At 47.5% G+C, this 19,011-nt stretch overlaps 2 non-coding genes and 3 pseudogenes across 2 annotated transcripts; all 5 read left to right on the top strand.

Annotated features, from left to right (window-relative positions):
* The first annotated feature begins 6,130 nt into the window (after positions 1 to 6,130).
* Positions 6,131 to 6,263, top strand: LOC131738867 (U2 spliceosomal RNA; annotated as a pseudogene).
* A 533-nt stretch (positions 6,264 to 6,796) lies between these two features.
* Positions 6,797 to 6,987, top strand: LOC131739108 (U2 spliceosomal RNA). The gene has a single exon (XR_009330275.1). It is a non-coding gene; the product is annotated as a U2 spliceosomal RNA (small nuclear RNA).
* A 1,933-nt stretch (positions 6,988 to 8,920) lies between these two features.
* Positions 8,921 to 9,121, top strand: LOC131738459 (U2 spliceosomal RNA; annotated as a pseudogene).
* A 560-nt stretch (positions 9,122 to 9,681) lies between these two features.
* LOC131739107 (U2 spliceosomal RNA) lies at positions 9,682 to 9,872 on the top strand. The gene has a single exon (XR_009330274.1). It is a non-coding gene; the product is annotated as a U2 spliceosomal RNA (small nuclear RNA).
* Positions 9,873 to 15,287: 5,415 nt separating this feature from the next.
* LOC131738383 (U2 spliceosomal RNA) lies at positions 15,288 to 15,464 on the top strand (annotated as a pseudogene).
* Positions 15,465 to 19,011: the final 3,547 nt, after the last annotated feature.

Here is a 19,011-nt window from a genome sequence, read left to right as displayed (position 1 = left end):
TCAACTGCCCAGATTTGCTGCTTACGTTGTCTCTTTTCCGTAGAGAGAGACAACCCGGACGTCCAGAGGCTTCTCCCACCCCAATCGGAGGAGCCAGCTGAAGGATGGCGTTCCGGCCAACCCAGGAGACCAGGAGGCACAATGCGGTGCGCTTCACAAGAAACAAGCAAGATGAAACGGAACCAGGACTGACGAGACTGGAGTTCAGCCGGACCATTCTTCAGAGGGGTATGGGTTTTTCCCCTTCTGACTTGAATTGTTTGGTGAAATTGCCAGGGCTTAAGGAAGTGTTTGAGGTCAGTTTTAGGAACCCCCAAAAGTTACAAGAAATGTGGTCCTTTTGGGGGGAGAATAAATATCTCGCTCCATACAAAGAATTTTGTGTGGATGCACTGACAGACAGAGAAATGAAAGTTGTTACTGTCCAATTTTTCAATGAGGCTGTTAGCAACTATGATATTACAACATGGCTTAACCGCTATGGGAGGGTGTCATCAGAAGGGAGGAAAATTACAGACGAAGATGGGGTTTGGACAGGAGCCAGAAAGTGGCTGGTACGCCTCAATGTTGATCCATCGGGCATTGGAGGCGTCCGCCACATTCCAAACTCCATAGTGTTAGGGCCCAACAGAGGGCTGGTATTCTATAATGGAATGCCAAAACTCTGCAGGAAATGTGGGGAATTAGGACACCTGGCGGCCGCAAGTACTGTAGTCAAGTGCAGGAACTGCGGCGCCCCCCACGAGACCAGCCACTGCAGAGAAGAGAGGCAGTGCAATTTGTGTGGAAAGAAGGGGCACCTGTTTAAGGACTGCCCCTCTTCCTATGCCAACATGGCCAGAGCCAGCAAGGCAAATACGAACAAGCCTAGGCCTGAGCAGGAAGAGGGAGCAAGTAACAAAGATCAGTCCACATCACCACCAACAGTATCCAAAACCCAGACTCCAGCACCACCATCATCACCAGCACCCCCCTCACCCCCCCGCCCCCGAGACATGTCCCGTTTTACGAGGACCCCTTCCCCCAGCCCAGAGAGAGAGTACAACAGCTACTCCACTAGCTCCTCCAGTAGCTCCTCTGATACAGAACACGAGGCAGGGAGGGAGCCCGGACCCAGCAGCGGCCCCCCCCTGAGTAGGGCCCTCTCAGCGCCAGCACTCCCCCTCGGCTCTCGTTATGACGCCATAAGTATTGAGTCCGTGGGGGAGGAAAGCGAAAGCGACAGTGAAAGTGAGAGTGAGAAGGAGGGGAAGGGAGTGAAGAACCAGCAGAGGGTGGGGAAAAGAAAGGGTAGAGACGAGGGGGGGAAAAGAAAGAAGATCAAGATCAAAGACAGCAAGTTGCAGGTGGCCCCCATAGATCCCAAACCAGCTAATGTCCACACAAAGTCCCCAGTCTTGCCCTCGCAGGCAGAGACGGAGGCGAGTGGGACGGCTACACTGCCGCCTAGTGGGCAGGTAGCAGCCAGCCAGGGCATCCCCAGCCAGCCTTCCCAGTCGTTGGCACAAACCCTAGCACACCTCGCAGAAGAGGTGTTCACTAATGCACCGAGGGAGAGGTCGGGGTCAACACCTTCCCTGACCAGCAGTACCTCGGTAGCAATGACCCTCTTCAAGCGAAGGGCCTCCCTTCAAAGCATCCTTGACCCCCTCCCTTGTATGGGCAAAACCAGGGGCCCCCTAGAGGTCCTCCTAGATACAGCACTGGAGGACATGGGAATACCCCTGGACGCGGTAAGCCAGAAGTCTGCTAACAGCTCCAATTCAGCAGACGGTAACAGCCAAAGAATGCTGTCTGTCATAACCCCCCCCCCAGGACAAAGCTGACCCACACGTTCCGAGGGGCCCTGAGCAAGTTCCACCAGACTTACCTTGTGGGGAGTTGAATAGCCCAAACAACTCCACGTACTGTGCATACAAAGACGGTGCCTTCTAGGACGAGGCAGCAGTGAGTACCTTCTCAGGGGTGATGGGAGTTGCAAATAAGCCCAAGCCCCCTCGAAGCAAGCGTAGAGCTAAGAGTAGGAAGAGTGTCCCGACCTCCCAATCATAGTCGCTATGGGGTGGACGCAGCGACTCCTTTTCTTGTTAGCTACCCTGATGGCCCTGATATGTGTGTCTGTTAATGTCAGGAGCATCAGGGAGACACAAAAAAGATTTGATGTACTAAACTATCTAGCTAACTTGAAAGCAGATCTCATCTTTCTGCAGGAGTGTGGTATTTCGTCGAGCCCTGATTATAGGGACCTGAAGGAGAATTGGACCCTGGGGGACTCCTTCTGGTCGGGCTCCAACATAGCCAGAGCCGACGGAGTAGGTATCCTGTTTAAAAACCCTTTTATTACCTCCCGCAGCAGCAGGGAGGTAGAACCTGGTAGAATTCTGAGCGTGGATGTGACATACAACAACACTCCCCTCAGACTGGTCAATGTCTACGCACCCACTAACCAAAACGAAAGAGTTCAATTTTTTCCACAGCTGCGTCCACTCCTGCTGGGGAACGTACCCGTCATCGTGTCAGGTGACTTCAATTGTGCTCTGAGGGACGTAGACCGGAGCAGGCCACGCAACGACCGCTCTAGTAGAGTTTTGTCCTCCGTAATATCTGATTTCTCCCTGTGTGATGCAGGTAAGGACCTGGTGCCTCCCTTTACCTGGGTGAGCTCATCTGGGACCTCCTTCTCCCGTATAGATCTCGTCCTGCATACCAGCTCCCTTACGAAGACGGCAGTAGACACCCAGGCCGTCTTCTTCTCTGACCATAGGCTCCTGCAGGTAACATTGCAGGTCCCTCAGACCTCCCAGATGGGGTCAGGGGTCTGGAAATTAAACACCTCCTTACTCGATGACCCCTCCATAGCTGCAGCCTATAAGAGCAGGCTTGTTGAGTGGACCACTTTGCGTGACCTATTCAACTCCCCTATAGAGTGGTGGGAGATGGTCAAAATGAGAACTAAGGGTTATTTCATAGCAGCAGGCAAGAGGAAAGCAAAAGAAAGGAGGGCCAAATATAAACACCTGAATGCTGCCCTCCAGCGTCTGAGCCTGCTTCAGCTTCGGGGGTTCCCTGTAAGCGACGAGATAGCCCAGACCAAGCTAGATCTTTCAGTGCTTTGTAGGGAGGAACAACGAAAGGTCATGCACAATGCAAAAGTGCAAAAAATGGAGGAAGACGAAAAGTGTACTTGCTTCTTCTTCCAGAAAACGAGGGAGAAGCAGCACTTGATGTCCTCCATGCTCGACAGCAGGGGGAGGATAGTAGAGGATAGTGAGGGAGTGAAAAAAGTGGTAGAGAACTTCTATAGGGACCTGTATAACATCAAAGCTACAGATGACACCCTGATAGAGTGGTTCCTGAGCCAGTTGGAGCCTGACTCAGTGCGGGACGACGAGGAGGAGGAGAAGGACCCAGAACTCACGCTGGAGGAGCTCACCCAGGCGGTTAAGACCATGAACACCGGTAAGACGCCAGGTCCAGATGGCATCCCGGGTGAGTATTACCATCTTTTTTGGGACACGCTAAAAGTCCATTTAGCGGAGGTCTACAGAGCGGTCTACAGGGAGAAGCGGTTGGGCCCTTCTATGCGGGAGAGTGTAATTACTCTCCTTCATAAGAAAGGGGAAGTTAAAGATCTACGGAATTGGCGCCCAATCAGCCTCCTTTGCGTGGATTACAAGATACTAGCCAAAGCTCTGATGCTCCGGCTACAAGTACACCTCCCTTTGGTCATTGGCCCCGACCAGGCTTGTGGCGTCCCAGGGAGGTCCATCACGGATATTTTAATGTTAACAAGGGACATTCTGGCTTATTCTAGAGAACGGAACCATCCCCTCTGCCTGTTCAACCTTGACCAGGAGAAGGCGTTCGATAGGGTAAGCCATGAATATATGTACAAAGTGATGGACCAGATGAAATTCGCTCCTGGACTTAGGGAGTGGGTTAAAACCATATATACAAACATTAGTACCTGAGTCTTGGTGAACAGGCACCTGACTGGTAAAATATCTATCCAGTCAGGGGTCAGACAGGGTTGCCCACTATCCCCACTGCTATATGTCGTGTGCATTGAACCCCTCCTGCAGGCAATTCGTAGGGATACCAATATAACTGGTTTCCAGCTGCCTGGATCCAACGGGGTCCAGGTCAAAACAACAGCATATATGGACGATGTGTCACTCATTTGCACCAACACATCGTCGGTACCTCGGATTAGTAATATCCTTGAGAAGTACTGCACGGCGACCGGGGCAGTGATTAATAAGTCCAAGAGCGAAGTCTACGTGTCTAAAAATTGGCAGGTAGATAGGGAACTGTCGGACATGTACCCTGTCAAAAAGGACAAAATCAAGATTCTGGGCCTCATTTTCGAGAACAGTAGCTCGGGGGCCCAGAGCTGGACGGCGGCCATTAACCAGGTCCGTAAAAAGATTGGCGGATGGAGCACAAGATCCTTAACAATGACGGGTAGAGTATTAATAACCAAGTCTATACTGTTCCCCATCCTCTCTTATGTAGGAAAAATCTTTCCCCCAGACAGGACCACCAAAAAAGTGGTGGACCGCATTATCCACCGCTTTATCTGGGGCAGCAAGATGGAGAGGGTAAAGCGAGCCACTCTGAGTAAAGCCGACAAGAAGGGAGGTAAGGGGGTCCCGGACGTTGTGCAGCTCACCCGAGTGCAGGGGCTCACGCAAACTATCAAGAACATCCAGGCCCTGGACAGGAAGGTATGTTACATGAATCGTTTCTATTTTGCCACCTGTCTCAGGGCCTTGGGCCTCTGCACTATTGATAACACCGTGCCGTACTCCTGGGACCCCCCATTGTATTATAGAACCTTAAGGGACACTATATATAAATTGGGCTTAGATAAAGCAAAATTGGCCTCCTGGGAATACAAGGCTGTAACTAAATATCTTGCCGGTTCCCAGGAAATTGAAAAAGTAGCTACTTTCTCCCTCACCCAAAGCCAAAAAATCTGGGAGAATGTGTCTCACAGCTGCCTCAGTAATGTCCAGAAGGATATAGCATGGAACACCGTCCACAGTGCACTCCCCACTCGAGCGTTCATGTTCAGGAGGGGACTAGCCCAAGTAGAAACATGCCCCTATGCAAAGTGCCGCAAGAGAGAAACACCAGCCCATATCTTCTGGGAGTGTGATGTGGCTGGCAGTGTCTGGCTCTCTGTCTCTGTCTTCCTAAACAGGTTTGCTGACACGGCCAAGATGACCGCTGAGACTGTGCTCTATGGGCCTGCGGGAGGAATCACTACCAGCACAGCTAAGTGCGTTTGGCGTGTCATCAATGTTGTCAAGCAGATCCTGTGGGAGGGCCGTAACGTCTGTGTCTATCACAAGCAGGAGCTAGACACTATCACCACGACCAGAAGGGCACAAACTCTTATCAAGGACTTTGTAATTCTGGACATCCGGACCCTCGGGAAGGACAAGGCCTGTGCGGAGTGGAGGATCGCCGGACTTCAGGACGTGAAGATGGAATAAAGGAAAAAACTGGAACCGCTAGCTCCTAGGAGCGGGACTACGGGGCACCGCTAAGCCTTTTATTTATTTTGTCATGCCAGCATTCCGCCCTTTTTAGCTGGCATGACCGTTTTTGAGCGGTGCCCTGGTTTTATGTAGTCTTTTTGTTTCAGTTTTATGGATTTTGATTTGATTTATTTTGAATGTTTTATTTGATTTTGTTTTGTTTTATGTATCTAAAAGATTTTTAATGTTAACTATTAAAAGTTACATTTTAAGTGTTTTAAAATTTTAGAATTTTAACTCACTGTTTTATACACTGTCCCTTTTCCCCTGTCCCTGTTTTAGTAATATAGTTTTATGTTCACTTTTGAACCTTTTTAGAGAGCACTCCCCGGCCCTCACAAGCACTGTTTTTTTATAGATGGTTCTTTTTTTCCAGTCACTTTTAAAACAGCACAGGTTTTTTTCATGTTGATTTTAATCTTTGTCTGTTTTAACCATGTACAAAGCTCAATTGTCTTGGTGTTTTTAAATGTGTTTTAAATGCTTTTAAAACAAAATGTATGTCTGTATGCATGAATGTCATCTTTAAAAGAAATGTAAAATGAATGAAAAAACGAATGGGTGTAAATGTAAAAAAATGTAAAATCTCAATAAAAGAGTATCAGGGGACCATATATTAAATTGATTTTTGGATTCGGAAGATGGAACAGGGGCTTGCTCCGTCCACTCCACGCATCGGCCCGGTATTGCAGTACCTCCGGGAACGGTGCACACCTTTCTCTAACGTTGGTCAAAGTCAGATCTGGATCTCTCCTGTGAGCATTTTGTCTACCCCTGCTGGAGGGAGAGTGCCAGTGTTGATGCAAGTTTTCCCGCCGTTTTACTTCTTTTTTTTCTTTCTCTCTTTCTTTCTTTCTCTCTTTCTTTCTCTCTTTCTTTCTTGCTGTCTTTCTTTCTTTTATTCACATGTGGTGATGATGTAGACAGCAGCAGTTTGTTTCCTGGGAGCATGCAGCTAACCAGACAAGTGTGGTGGAACATGTCCCTATGCCAGGTCCTTCTTAGCCAGCCAGCCAGCCAGCCAGCGAGGCACAGTTGTAGTTACCCAAGGCACCTTGCACAGCATAGCAGCTTGGCATGACTATTTGTAAGACGCACTCCGCCAGTTTATGTTTTGTTTTTGGTGTTATGTGTGTGTTTTTGCTTTGTTTTGTTTTTTTGGAGTCTGCTTGTGCTTGAAATTTTGCACCCACCTTTGAATCCCCCTGTGCCGTCCGGGCTGGGGGGCCCCGGGCAAGGGCCAAGTCACCATCGCTTCTCGGCCTTTTGGCTAAGATCAAGTGTAGTATCTGTTCTTATCAGTTTAATATCTGATACGTCCCCTATCAGGGGACCATATATTAAATTGATTTTTGGAATCGGGAGATGGAACAGGGGCTTGCTCCGTCCACTCCACGCATCGGCCCGGTATTGCAGTACCTCCGGGAACGGTGCACACCTTTCTCTAACGTTGGTCAAAGTCAGATCTGGATCTCTCCTGTGAGCATTTTGTCTACCCCTGCTGGAGGGAGAGTGCCAGTGTTGATGCAAGTTTTCCCGCCGTTTTACTTCTTTTTTTTTCTTTCTCTCTTTCTTTCTTTCTCTCTTTCTTTCTCTCTTTCTCTCTTTCTTTCTCTCTTTCTTTCTTGCTGTCTTTCTTTCTTTTATTCACATGTGGTGATGATGTAGACAGCAGCAGTTTGTTTCCTGGGAGCATGCAGCTAACCAGACAAGTGTGGTGGAACATGTCCCTATGCCAGGACCTTCTTAGCAAGCCAGCCAGCCAGCGAGGCACAGTTGTAGTTACCCAAGGCACCTTGCACAGCATAGCAGCTTGGCATGACTGTTTGTAAGACGCACTCCGCCAGTTTATGTTTTGTTTTTGGTGTTATGTGTGTGTTTTGCTTTGTTTTGTTTTCTCCTGCTTAAATTGCACATTTCCCCTCTGGAAGCAGCAGCCCGTTTTTTGGGGGTCTGCTTGTGCTTGGAATTTTGCACCCACCTTTGAATCCCCCTGTGCCGTCCGGGCTGGGGGGCCCCGGGCAAGGGCCAAGTCGCCATCGCTTCTCGGCCTCTTGGCTCAGGTCAAGTGCATTGTGGGAAGGTGATTGCGGACATTGTTGCGACAATGCAAGGAGAGGATAATTTGAGGGGGAAGAATACCCTCCGATTCCAGCTGAAGAGTTTGGAGGAGAAATGGATGAGGAAGAGATTCGTCAGGGAGATCCTGTTCTCTGTCTTCAACTTGGAGGTGAAGGACATCTTCTGCCTGGTTGATTTTGAAGAACGAGGCATGTTTGATGTGGTGCTGGTTTCAGAGTCGTTGTGCTGGGAGAAGATGAAAGTTTTTAATGAGAAGAAGGAGCTGGAACCAGTTTGTAAGTTCAGGCTGGAGCCTCTTTTTTTTCTGCAGTGGAGAGTGGCCTATGTGAGGGTGTCTGCTCCCTTTATCCCGGAGGAAGACATCACAACCCGGATGAAAATGAGATTTGAGATGAGAGAGGGGAAACCTGAGAAGATGCTTGATGCTGATGGAATCTGGAGAGGAGTATGGAGATACTGGATTCGGCTTCATGCCTCACTGGCAGGAGTGGTGGAACACAGGGTGCCTGGTTTTAGGATTGGGCCTTACTCAGGTACAGTGACATACGAGGGACAGCCTAAGATGTGTTTTAGATGTTCAAGTCCAGAACATGTTGCAGCTGAGTGCATGGGGATGTCCTGTACTCTGTGCAAAATTAGAGGACATGTTGCTAAAGAGTGCAAAATGTGGACTGGAAGATGCAATTTGTGTAGGGGGAAAGGACACCAGTACAAGAATTGTCCAAAAGGAGCTAGGGCTAAAACCTATGCTCAGGCTGCTGGAGGAAGCAAGATCGGAGGGGAAGAAGGGAAGAAAGAACAGCAGAAAGAGCAAAAAGGACAAGAGAAAGACAAAGAGAAAGACAAAGGAGCAAATGTTGGGGGAGGTTCCAAAAAGAATGGAGGCGGAATGGCGGGAAATCCTGCTACTTCGCAGACAAAGGGAAGGGGTGGAGCTGCTACGCAAGATGTAAAGGAGAAACTTGCAGAGGGTGCTGGGAGTAAGAAGAAGAGCTGGGGAAGTGAGATCTCATCCTCTTCTGAGTCTGTTGATACAGATGAGGAGATGGAGCTTAATAGTGCAACAGGAGTGCGAGAGAAGAAGAGGAAAGCAGAGGATGGAAAGGAGAAATCAGATAGCGGCGAAAAAGTCGTTCTTGATTCCGAGACTTTGTCTTTTTTTGCTGCAGCAAGAGGGGGAGATCAGAAAGAAAAGAAAAAGAAGCCGGACTGAGTTTGTTTTCTTTTTTGTTTAAATAAGTATTTGACTAGAGATGAATATGATTTTGATGTATTATTTTTGAGAAGATGATGTATTTTTTTGAGTATTGGATTAAAATTTATAAAAAAAAAAAAAAAAATCTGTTCTTATCAGTTTAATATCTGATACGTCCCCTATCAGGGGACCATATATTAAATTGATTTTTGGAATCGGGAGATGGAACAGGGGCTTGCTCCGTCCACTCCACGCATCGGCCCGGTATTGCAGTACCTCCGGGAACGGTGCACACCTTTCTCTAACGTTGGTCAAAGTCAGATCTGGATCTCTCCTGTGAGCATTTTGTCTACCCCTGCTGGAGGGAGAGTGCCAGTGTTGATGCAAGTTTTCCCGCCGTTTTACTTCTTTTTTCTTTCTTTCTCTCTTTCTTTCTCTTTCTTTCTTGCTGTCTTTCTTTCTTTTATTCACATGTGGTGATGATGTAGACAGCAGCAGTTTGTTTCCTGGGAGCATGCAGCTAACCAGACAAGTGTGGTGGAACATGTCCTTATGCCAGGACCTTCTTAGCAAGCCAGCCAGCCAGCGAGGCACAGTTGTAGTTACCCAAGGCACCTTGCACAGCATAGCAGCTTGGCATGACTATTTGTAAGACGCACTCCGCCAGTTTATGTTTTGTTTTTGGTGTTATGTGTGTGTTTTTGCTTTGTTTTGTTTTCTCCTGCTTAAATTGCACATTTCCCCTCTGAAGCAGCAGCCCGTTTTTTGGGGGTCTGCTTGTGCTTGGAATTTTGCACCCACCTTTGAATCCCCCTGTGCCGTCCGGGCTGGGGGGCCCCGGGCAAGGGCCAAGTCTCCATCGCTTCTCGGCCTTTTGGCTAAGATCAAGTGTAGTATCTGTTCTTATCAGTTTAATATCTGATACGTCCCCTATCAGGGGACCATATATTAAATTGATTTTTGGAATCGGGAGATGGAACAGGGGCTTGCTCCGTCCACTCCACGCATCGGCCCGGTATTGCAGTACCTCCGGGAACGGTGCACACCTTTCTCTAACGTTGGTCAAAGTCAGATCTGGATCTCTCCTGTGAGCATTTTGTCTACCCCTGCTGGAGGGAGAGTGCCAGTGTTGATGCAAGTTTTCCCACCGTTTTACTTCTTTTTTTTCTCTCTCTTTCTTTCTTTCTCTCTTTCTTTCTCTTTCTTTCTTGCTTTCTTTCTTTCTTTTATTCACATGTGGTGATGATGTAGACAGCAGCAGTTTGTTTCCTGGGAGCATGCAGCTAACCAGACAAGTGTGGTGGAACATGTCCCTATGCCAGGACCTTCTTAGCAAGCCAGCCAGCCAGTGAGGCACAGTTGTAGTTACCCAAGGCACCTTGCACAGCATAGCAGCTTGGCATGACTATTTGTAAGACGCACTCCGCCAGTTTATGTTTTGTTTTTGGTGTTATGTGTGTGTTTTTGCTTTGTTTTGTTTTCTCCTGCTTAAATTGCACATTTCCCCTCTGGAAGCAGCAGCCCGTTTTTTGGGGGTCTGCTTGTGCTTGGAATTTTGCACCCACCTTTGAATCCCCCTGTGCCGTCCGGGCTGGGGGGCCCCGGGCAAGGGCCAAGTCGCCATCGCTTCTCGGCCTCTTGGCTCATCTCAAGTGTGTGTGGCTTGACCGCAGCTCTTGAGACGTCATTAGAATGGAGAACACAGGATCACCGTCGACCCCCCGGGTGCGATTAAAGAATACAGTGCGGTTGGAACTAGCGGACGATGAGGAGTTACGGGTAAAAGTGGACCTGAAATTTCTTGTGGAGAAGATCTTGATGGGAGAGCTGGGTATATATCCGCAGCAGATATTTTGTCTACAAGAATTATTAAAGACCAGGACATACGACATCACCTTGGCTTCGGAAGCACTCTGCTACCAGATATGGGAAATTTACAAAAAGAAGAGAAACCTTCCTTGCTTTTTTGGAATTAAAATGGAGATGCTGTACACCAGAGAGGTGAGAACTTTAACAGTGCACATGTTCAACCCCTTTGTGCAAGAGAACGAAATAAGGATCTTTCTGTTGCGCTACTGTGACCAGGTACAAAATGGTGAGAAAATAAAAAATGAATATGACATCTGGAATGGGAAAAGGAAATATACGGTGACTTTTAAAAAAGATTCGGAAGGAATAGGAGGGGTCAGACACCCCCCAGGCAACTTCTCAATTGGGCCTAATAAGAGCTATCTCTTTTACCCAGGACAGCCACGGTATTGTAGGAAATGTGGCCAGTTTGGCCATGTTATGGCGGACTGTGTGGAGGACCATTGCAGTAATTGTAATGGAAGCAGCCATACAGCCAAAGACTGCACGCAAGCTAAGAGCTGCAACTTGTGTGGAGATCCTAGGCATATGTATAGATCTTGCCCCAAGAAAAGAAGAACTTATGCTGAGGCAACAGTGGCTGGACCACTGCCAACAGAAGAGCAGGAAACAGAGGAGCAGCCAGAGACAGTAGAGAAGGGGGCAGAGGAAAATGAGACAAGCATGCAAGACCAGGAGAGTGGGGAAGGCCTAAGTAAGAGCTTAAAGGAAGTATCAAAAGAGGAGTATGTAAAACTGATGGGACTGGACGTTTCAGATATCACTGATAGTGAGGGAGAGTCTTTGGCTGAGCCTTCTTCAGTAAAGGGGTGGGGCGAGGATGAGCATGAGATGGAGGAGGCCATCGAGAATTCGGAAGGGATGGAATGGATGGAAGCAAGGAAAAAGAGAAAGGCTTCGGGTGAGGAAAAAGAGGAAGAGCCCAAGGAGAAGAAAGGGTTAAAAGGAGTGGTCACAGCAATAAGCACACACAATAGATTTGATCTATTGGTAAGCAGTATGAAGGAGCTGCAAGAAGGAGAAGACTGCTCGGAGTGCGAAGCTAGCACATCTAGGGAGGAAGGATATCTGAGTCCCGGAGGGGTCAAGACATTCGCTCACACAACAGGAATGTTGCTGAGAGTAGAGGGTAACAAAGAACAATGTGAGGAGACGGGTGAGTGAGAGAATCTCTGCTTTAAAACTACCTAAATGGAGTTAAAAGTACTGACAATTAATGCAAGGGGTTTGAGGGACGCTGGGAAAAGAAAAGCCTTTTTGTTTTCATTGGGGACTGTGAACTTTGGTGTAGCATTCCTCCAAGAATGCCACTTAAAGGATATTGGAGATATAAAAACGTTCTCAAAAGAGTGGAAAGAAGGACCTTCATGTTGGAGCATTGGGCATGTACATGCTGATGGGGTGGGGATACTATTTAAGGGAAGAGGTTTTGTCATTGAAAGCTCATGCTCTGTCAATCCTGGCAGAGTGTTATGTGTGGATGTAAATTGGAGGGGGGCGAGGTTTCGTTGTATAAATGTGTATGCACCTAGTAAGAGGGGGGCTAGACTGGAGTTTTTTAAGTGTTTGCCCTCGCTTTTAAATACTAGTAGGGTGGTGGTGATGGGTGGAGACTTTAATGTGTCCTTAGATAAATTGGAGAGGGGGGATCAAGTTGCTAGGGATTTTTCGGCTATGTGGGTTAAAAAAATGTGTACTGATTTTTCTTTTTATGACACTTATAGAAAAATTAATAAACAGGATGGGGGATTTACATGGAGGAACTCAAGAGGGGATCAATCAAGGATTGATTATTTTTTTCTACCAGTGGGGGTTAAAATCCAAGATTTTAAAATGTTCCCATGTTGGGGCTCAGACCACGAAATGGCGGTAGTCAGCATAAAGGTGGAAGTACCAGAGAGAGGGACGGGGTTCTGGAAACTTAACGTAAGAGTTCTGGAGGATGAGAAATTTCAAGCTAGGTTCCAGGGAATGTATAAAGGGTGGCAGAATTTAAAAAGGGGCTATGACTCTCTGGTGGGGTGGTGGGAAGATGTAAAAAAGAAAGTTACTATGTTTTGTCAGGAATTTTGTAGGTGGCAGAGGAGGAGGGAAAGAGATAAAATAAGAGGTTACAATTATAAACTACAAGGACTGCTCTCTAAAATGAATAATGGGGAAGAGATAGATTGGGGAGAGGTTAAGAGGTTAAAAGGAGCATTGGGGGATTATTTTGAGCAGAAAGCCCAGGAGTTTGCTTTTCTGGCTAAAATAAATGAGAAAGAAAATGATGAAAAAGTAACCAAGTTTTTTTTTCAATCAGTAAAGCAAAAACAAACTAAAAGTGTAGTAATTGGGCTTAAAACAGAAAAAGGGGTGGTTGGTGGGAAGGAGGAAATGTTAATGCATGCCAGACGGTTTTATCGGGATCTCTTTGCAGAAAGGGAGGTGTCTCAACAGGAGGTAGAAGTGGTGCTAAACAATATTGAGAACAAGTTAACTAGTGAAGAGCAGGATCAATTGGAGGGGGAGGTAACGGAGGCTGAGGCAAAAGTAGCATTAGATTCAATGAAAGGAAATAAAACGCCGGGGTGTGATGGGTTACCCAAAGAATTCTTTTTGTGTTTTTGGGGTTTGATAAAGAAGGATTTGGTGGAGGTGTATAGGGAGATTTTTAAAGGGGGAATAATGCCTGAGTCAATGAGGAAAGGGGTAATAAGCCTTATATTCAAGAAAGGGGACAAAACTGAGCTAGAGAATTGGAGGCCAATAACGTTGCTTTCAGTGGACTATAAAATATTAAGTAAAATATTAACAAATAGGCTAAAAGGAGTAATGCCATCAATAGTGAATATAGACCAGACATGTGGAGTGAAGGGAAGGTCTAGTTGTCTAAATTTAATTCTAATAAGAGACATTCTCAGTTGGGTAAAAGAAAGAGACTTGCCGCTGTGCTTATTAAATTTAGACCAGGAGAAAGCATTCGATAGAGTGAATCATGCATTTCTGTTGAATGTATTGAAGAAATTTAATTTTGGGCCAGTTTTCTTAAAGTGGATACAGATATTGTACAGAGAGGTGTTTAGTTGTGTAAATATAAATGGATTTTTCTCTGAACCAGTTAAACAGTCTGGGGGGGTGAGGCAGGGGTGCCCTCTGTCTCCTTTGCTCTATGTAATTTTTATCGAACCTTTGGCGGAACAAGTCAGAAAGGATAAAGACATTAAAGGGGTCCATATACCAGGAGGGGCGGGGGATACAGTTAAAGTCACCCAGTATGCAGATGACATGACGTTGTTTCTGTCAACAGATAAAGGACTGGACAGGATAGTGGAACTGTTGCAGGGGTTCAGTCGTGCGACAGGATCAAAGATCAATATGGGGAAGTCTTCGATAATGTACTGTGGAAGGTGGGCTGATAGGAATGATGTAAGACATGGCTTCACCTGGTGCAAAGATGGGATGAAAATTTTGGGTCTCAATTTTTACAAAGAAGAATGTGCTAAAAGAAACTGGGTGGGGAAAATTGAGAGAGTCAAAACACAATTGGATATATGGAGGGCCAGGAGATTAACTATAATGGGGAAGGTGGTAGTTATCAAAGCAGATCTACTGCCAGGTTTGAATTATATGGCCTACATTTTTCCTATGCCGACAAACTGTAAATTATTACTGACAAAGTTGGTGTTCTCTTTTATATGGGGGGGTCGGTATGAGTCAGTAAAAAGAGAACAGATGTATATGCCGGTACCACAAGGGGGCAGAGATGTTCCATGTATCCCATTAAAGTTAGAGGTCTTGTATGTCCACAATATTTGCAAAATGATTATTGAAGAAAAAGATCATAAAGCTTGTTTTTTTGTAAGGTTTTGGTTTTCCTTTGTGTTAAGGTCTATAGTAAACATCAGGAATGTTGTACCCAAGGCAGATAAGAGGCCGTGGCATTATGAAAGGGCTGCTCTGTTTCTAAAAGCACATCCGGAAATCCTGAAAAAGGAAGTGGTGTTAAATCATAAGGGGATGTATACATGTCTTAGAGATAAAATGATAAACAAACGGGCAGGGGTACAGGTAAATACTGAAATCAATTGGAAACAGTTACAACCAAAGTATTTGGATAATTCGACAAAGGATTTAAATTGGTTGGCGGCAGTGAATAGGCTACCTGTAAAAGATATTTTATATAGACATGGGTGTGCGAGGGATTCATTGTGTCCAAGGAAATGTGGGATGGGAGAAACGGTGGGACACGCGTTATGGAGCTGCCGGGTTGTAACTAAGTTCTGGAGGCGGGTGAGGATGGGGATTATGAAAGGAGTCATTGGGGACAATGTCTTGTCATCTGATTGTATTCTGTATGGGGGAGGTTTGAATGAATTGAAACAGAGAGAATATGAGGTGGTGTGGACCATAGTTAGTATGGGGAAAGAATGTGTATGGAATACAAGATGCAAACAAATCAGGAAGATCAAGGATGTTTTGACAGCTAAAGAGATGTATTATGCATTTGTGGCTCAAATTAAAGGTATGATTAAAATGTATGGGTTTGTGCAGGGGGAAAAGAAATGTAAAGAAACATGGGGATTGGTGATGATAAATGTAATGTAAACCACTGAATAAAATTTATATTAAAAATCAAATCTGTTCTTATCAGTTTAATATCTGATACGTCCCCTATCAGGGGACCATATATTAAATAGATTTTTGGAATCGGGAGATGGAACAGGGGCTTGCTCCGTCCACTCCACGCATCGGCCCGGTATTGCAGTACCTCCGGGAACGGTGCACACCTTTCTCTAACGTTGGTCAAAGTCAGATCTGGATCTCTCCTGTGAGCATTTTGACTACCCCTGCTGGAGGGAGAGTGCCAGTGTTGATGCAAGTTTTCCCACCGTTTTACTTCTTTTTTTTCTTTCTTTCTTTCTTTCTTTCTTTCTTTCTCTCTTTCTCTTTCTTTCTTTCTTTCTTTCTTTCTTTCTTTCTTTCTTTCTTTCTTTTATTCACATGTGGTGATGATGTAGACAGCAGCAGTTTGTTTCCTGGGAGCATGCAGCTAACCAGACAAGTGTGGTGGAACATGTCCCTATGCCAGGACCTTCTTAGCAAGCCAGCTAGCCAGCGAGGCACAGTTGTAGTTACCCAAGGCACCTTGCAGCATAACAGCTTGGCATGACTATTTGTAAGACGCACTCCGCCAGTTTATGTTTTGTTTTTGGTGTTATGTGTGTGTTTTTGCTTTGTTTTGTTTTCTCCTGCTTAAATTGCACATTTCCCCTCTGGAAGCAGCAGCCCGTTTTTTGGGGGTCTGCTTGTGCTTGAAATTTTGCACCCACCTTTGAATCCCCCTGTGCCGTCCGGGCTGGGGGGCCCCGGGCAAGGGTAGTGGCATTGCCCGCTCCCTCCGAGGGTCTGTGAGAGGTTTGTTCGGGTGAGGAGGAACAGAACTTTTTTTTTTATTTTTGACTGGCTTTCTTCAGCTCGGCAACTTTTTGGAAGACTAATGCTCAGTCTGGTTTTGGCTTGCCCAATCCAGGCCGAGGGTCTTTCAAGATTTTGTTGACTGTTGAGAGCAGTTTTTTCTTTTTCAGGCGGTTCCAGTTTTTTTCTTTTTCAGGCGGTTCCGGCTTTTCCAGACGTTCCTGGAGTTAGAGAGAAGGAGGACCTACCATCCAGACGACCTTTGAGGACCCTTTGATGACCTAGACGACCTCATCCCCAGCCTTTGATTGTAATCGAGATCCAGACCGAGAGAGCAGCAGGCGCCCAGCAGAGGGCGCCATCTGGGAGGAGCAGAGGGCGGCCCCGGACCCCGAGGAGGCGTCACAGCCACGATTCTTCCTACGTGGTCTCGGTGCCAAGCAGCGCCCCCTACTCCGCCAGGGAAGGACACCGTTCACCTGGGGAGGGGGTCCCTCTTGCGAGGCGACCATCTCCTCAGGGACTAAAGTAATAGTTCCTTCAACTGCCCAGATTTGCTGCTTACATTGTCTCTTTTTCGTAGAGAGAGACAACCCGGACGTCCAGAGGCTTCTCCCACCCCAATCGGAGGAGCCAGCTGAAGGATGGCGTTCTGGCCAACCCAGGAGACCAGGAGGCACAATGCGGTGCGCTTCACAAGGACCCAGCAAGAGGAAACGGAACCAGGACTGACGAGACTGGAGTTCAGCCGGACCATTCTTCAGAGGGGTATGGGTTTTTCCCCTTCTGACTTGAATTGTTTGGTGAAATTGCCAGGGCTTAAGGAAGTGTTTGAGGTCAGTTTTAGGAACCCCCAAAAGTTACAAGAAATGTGGTCCTTTTGGGGGGAGAATAAATATCTCGCTCCATACAAAGAATTTTGTGTGGATGCACTGACAGACAGAGAAATGAAAGTTGTTACTGTCCAATTTTTCAATGAGGCTGTTAGCGACTATGATATTACAACATGGCTTAACCGCTATGGGAGGGTGTCATCAGAAGGGAGGAAAATTACAGACGAAGATGGGGTTTGGACAGGAGCCAGAAAGTGGCTGGTACGCCTCAATGTTGATCCATCGGGCATTGGAGGCGTCCGCCACATTCCAAACTCCATAGTGTTAGGGCCCAACAGAGGGCTGGTATTCTATAATGGGATGCCAAAACTCTGCAGGAAATGTGGGGAATTAGGACACCTGGCGGCCGCATGTACTGTAGTCAAGTGCAGGAACTGCGGCGCCCCCCACGAGACCAGCCACTGCAGAGAAGAGAGGCAGTGCAATTTGTGTGGAAAGAAGGGGCACCTGTTTAAGGACTGCCCCTCTTCCTATGCCAACATGGCCAGAGCCAGCAAGGCAAATACGAACAAGCCTAGGCCTGAGCAGGAAGAGGGAGCAAGTAACAAAGATCAGTCCACATCACCACCAACAGTATCCAAAACCCAGACTCCAGCACCACCATCATCACCAGCACACCCTCACCCCCCCGCCCCCGAGACATGTCCCGTTTTACGAGGACCCCTTCCCCCAGCCCAGAGAGAGAGTACAACAGCTACTCCACTAGCTCCTCCAGTAGCTCCTCTGATACAGAACACGAGGCAGGGAGGGAGCCCGGACCCAGCAGCGGCCCCCCCCTGAGTAGGGCCCTCTCAGCGCCAGCACTCCCCCTCGGCTCTCGTTATGACGCCATAAGGATTGAGTCTGTGGGGGAGGAAAGCGAAAGCGACAGTGAAAGTGAGAGTGAGAAGGAGGGGAAGGGAGTGAAGAACCAGCAGAGGGTGGGGAAAAGAAAGGGTAGAGACGAGGGGGGGAAAAGAAAGAAGATCAAGATCAAAGACAGCAAGTTGCAGGTGGCCCCCATAGATCCAAAACCAGCTAATGTCCACACAAAGTCCCCAGTCTTGCCCTCGCAGGCAGAGACGGAGGCGAGTGGGACGGCTACACTGCCGCCTAGTGGGCAGGTAGCAGCCAGCCAGGGCATCCCCAGCCAGCCTTCCCAGTCGTTGGCACAAACCCTAGCACACCTCGCAGAAGAGGTGTTCACTAATGCACCGAGGGAGAGGTCGGGGTCAACACCTTCCCTGACCAGCAGTACCTCGGTAGCAATGACCCTCTTCAAGCGAAGGGCCTCCCTTCAAAGCATCCTTGACCCCCTCCCTTGTATGGGCAAAACCAGGGGCCCCCTAGAGGTCCTCCTAGATACAGCACTGGAAGACATGGGAATACCCCTGGACGCGGTAAGCCAGAAGTCTGCTAACAGCTCCAATTCAACAGACGGTAACAGCCAAAGAATGCTGTCTGTCATAACCCCCCCAGGACAAAGCTGACCCACACGTTCCGAGGGGCCCTGAGCAAGTTCCACCAGACTTACCTTGTGGGGAGTTGAATAGCCCAAACAACTCCACGTACTGTGCATACAAAGACGGTGCCTTCTTGGACGAGGCAGCAGTGAGTACCTTCTCAGGGGTGATGGGAGTTGCAAATAAGCCCAAGCCCCCTCGAAGCAAGCGTAGAGCTAAGAGTAGGAAGAGTGTCCCGACCTCCCAATCATAGTCGCTATGGGGTGGACGCAGCGACTCCTTTTCTTGTTAGCTACCCTGATGGCCCTGATATGTGTGTCTGTTAATGTCAGGAGCATCAGGGAGACACAAAAAAGATTTGATGTACTAAACTATCTAGCTAACTTGAAAGCAGATCTCATCTTTCTGCAGGAGTGTGGTATTTCGTCGAGCCCTGATTATAGGGACCTGAAGGAGAGTTGGACCTTGGGGGACTCCTTCTGGTCGGGCTCCAACATAGCCAGAGCCGACGGAGTAGGTATCCTGTTTAAAAACCCATTTATTACCTCCCGCAGCAGCAGGGAGGTAGAACCTGGTAGAATTCTGAG

This window comes from Acipenser ruthenus, chromosome 10 (genome assembly GCF_902713425.1).
Source record: "Acipenser ruthenus chromosome 10, fAciRut3.2 maternal haplotype, whole genome shotgun sequence".
Lineage (NCBI taxonomy): Eukaryota > Metazoa > Chordata > Actinopteri > Acipenseriformes > Acipenseridae > Acipenser > Acipenser ruthenus.
This window is presented reverse-complemented; position numbering and strand designations above follow the sequence as displayed.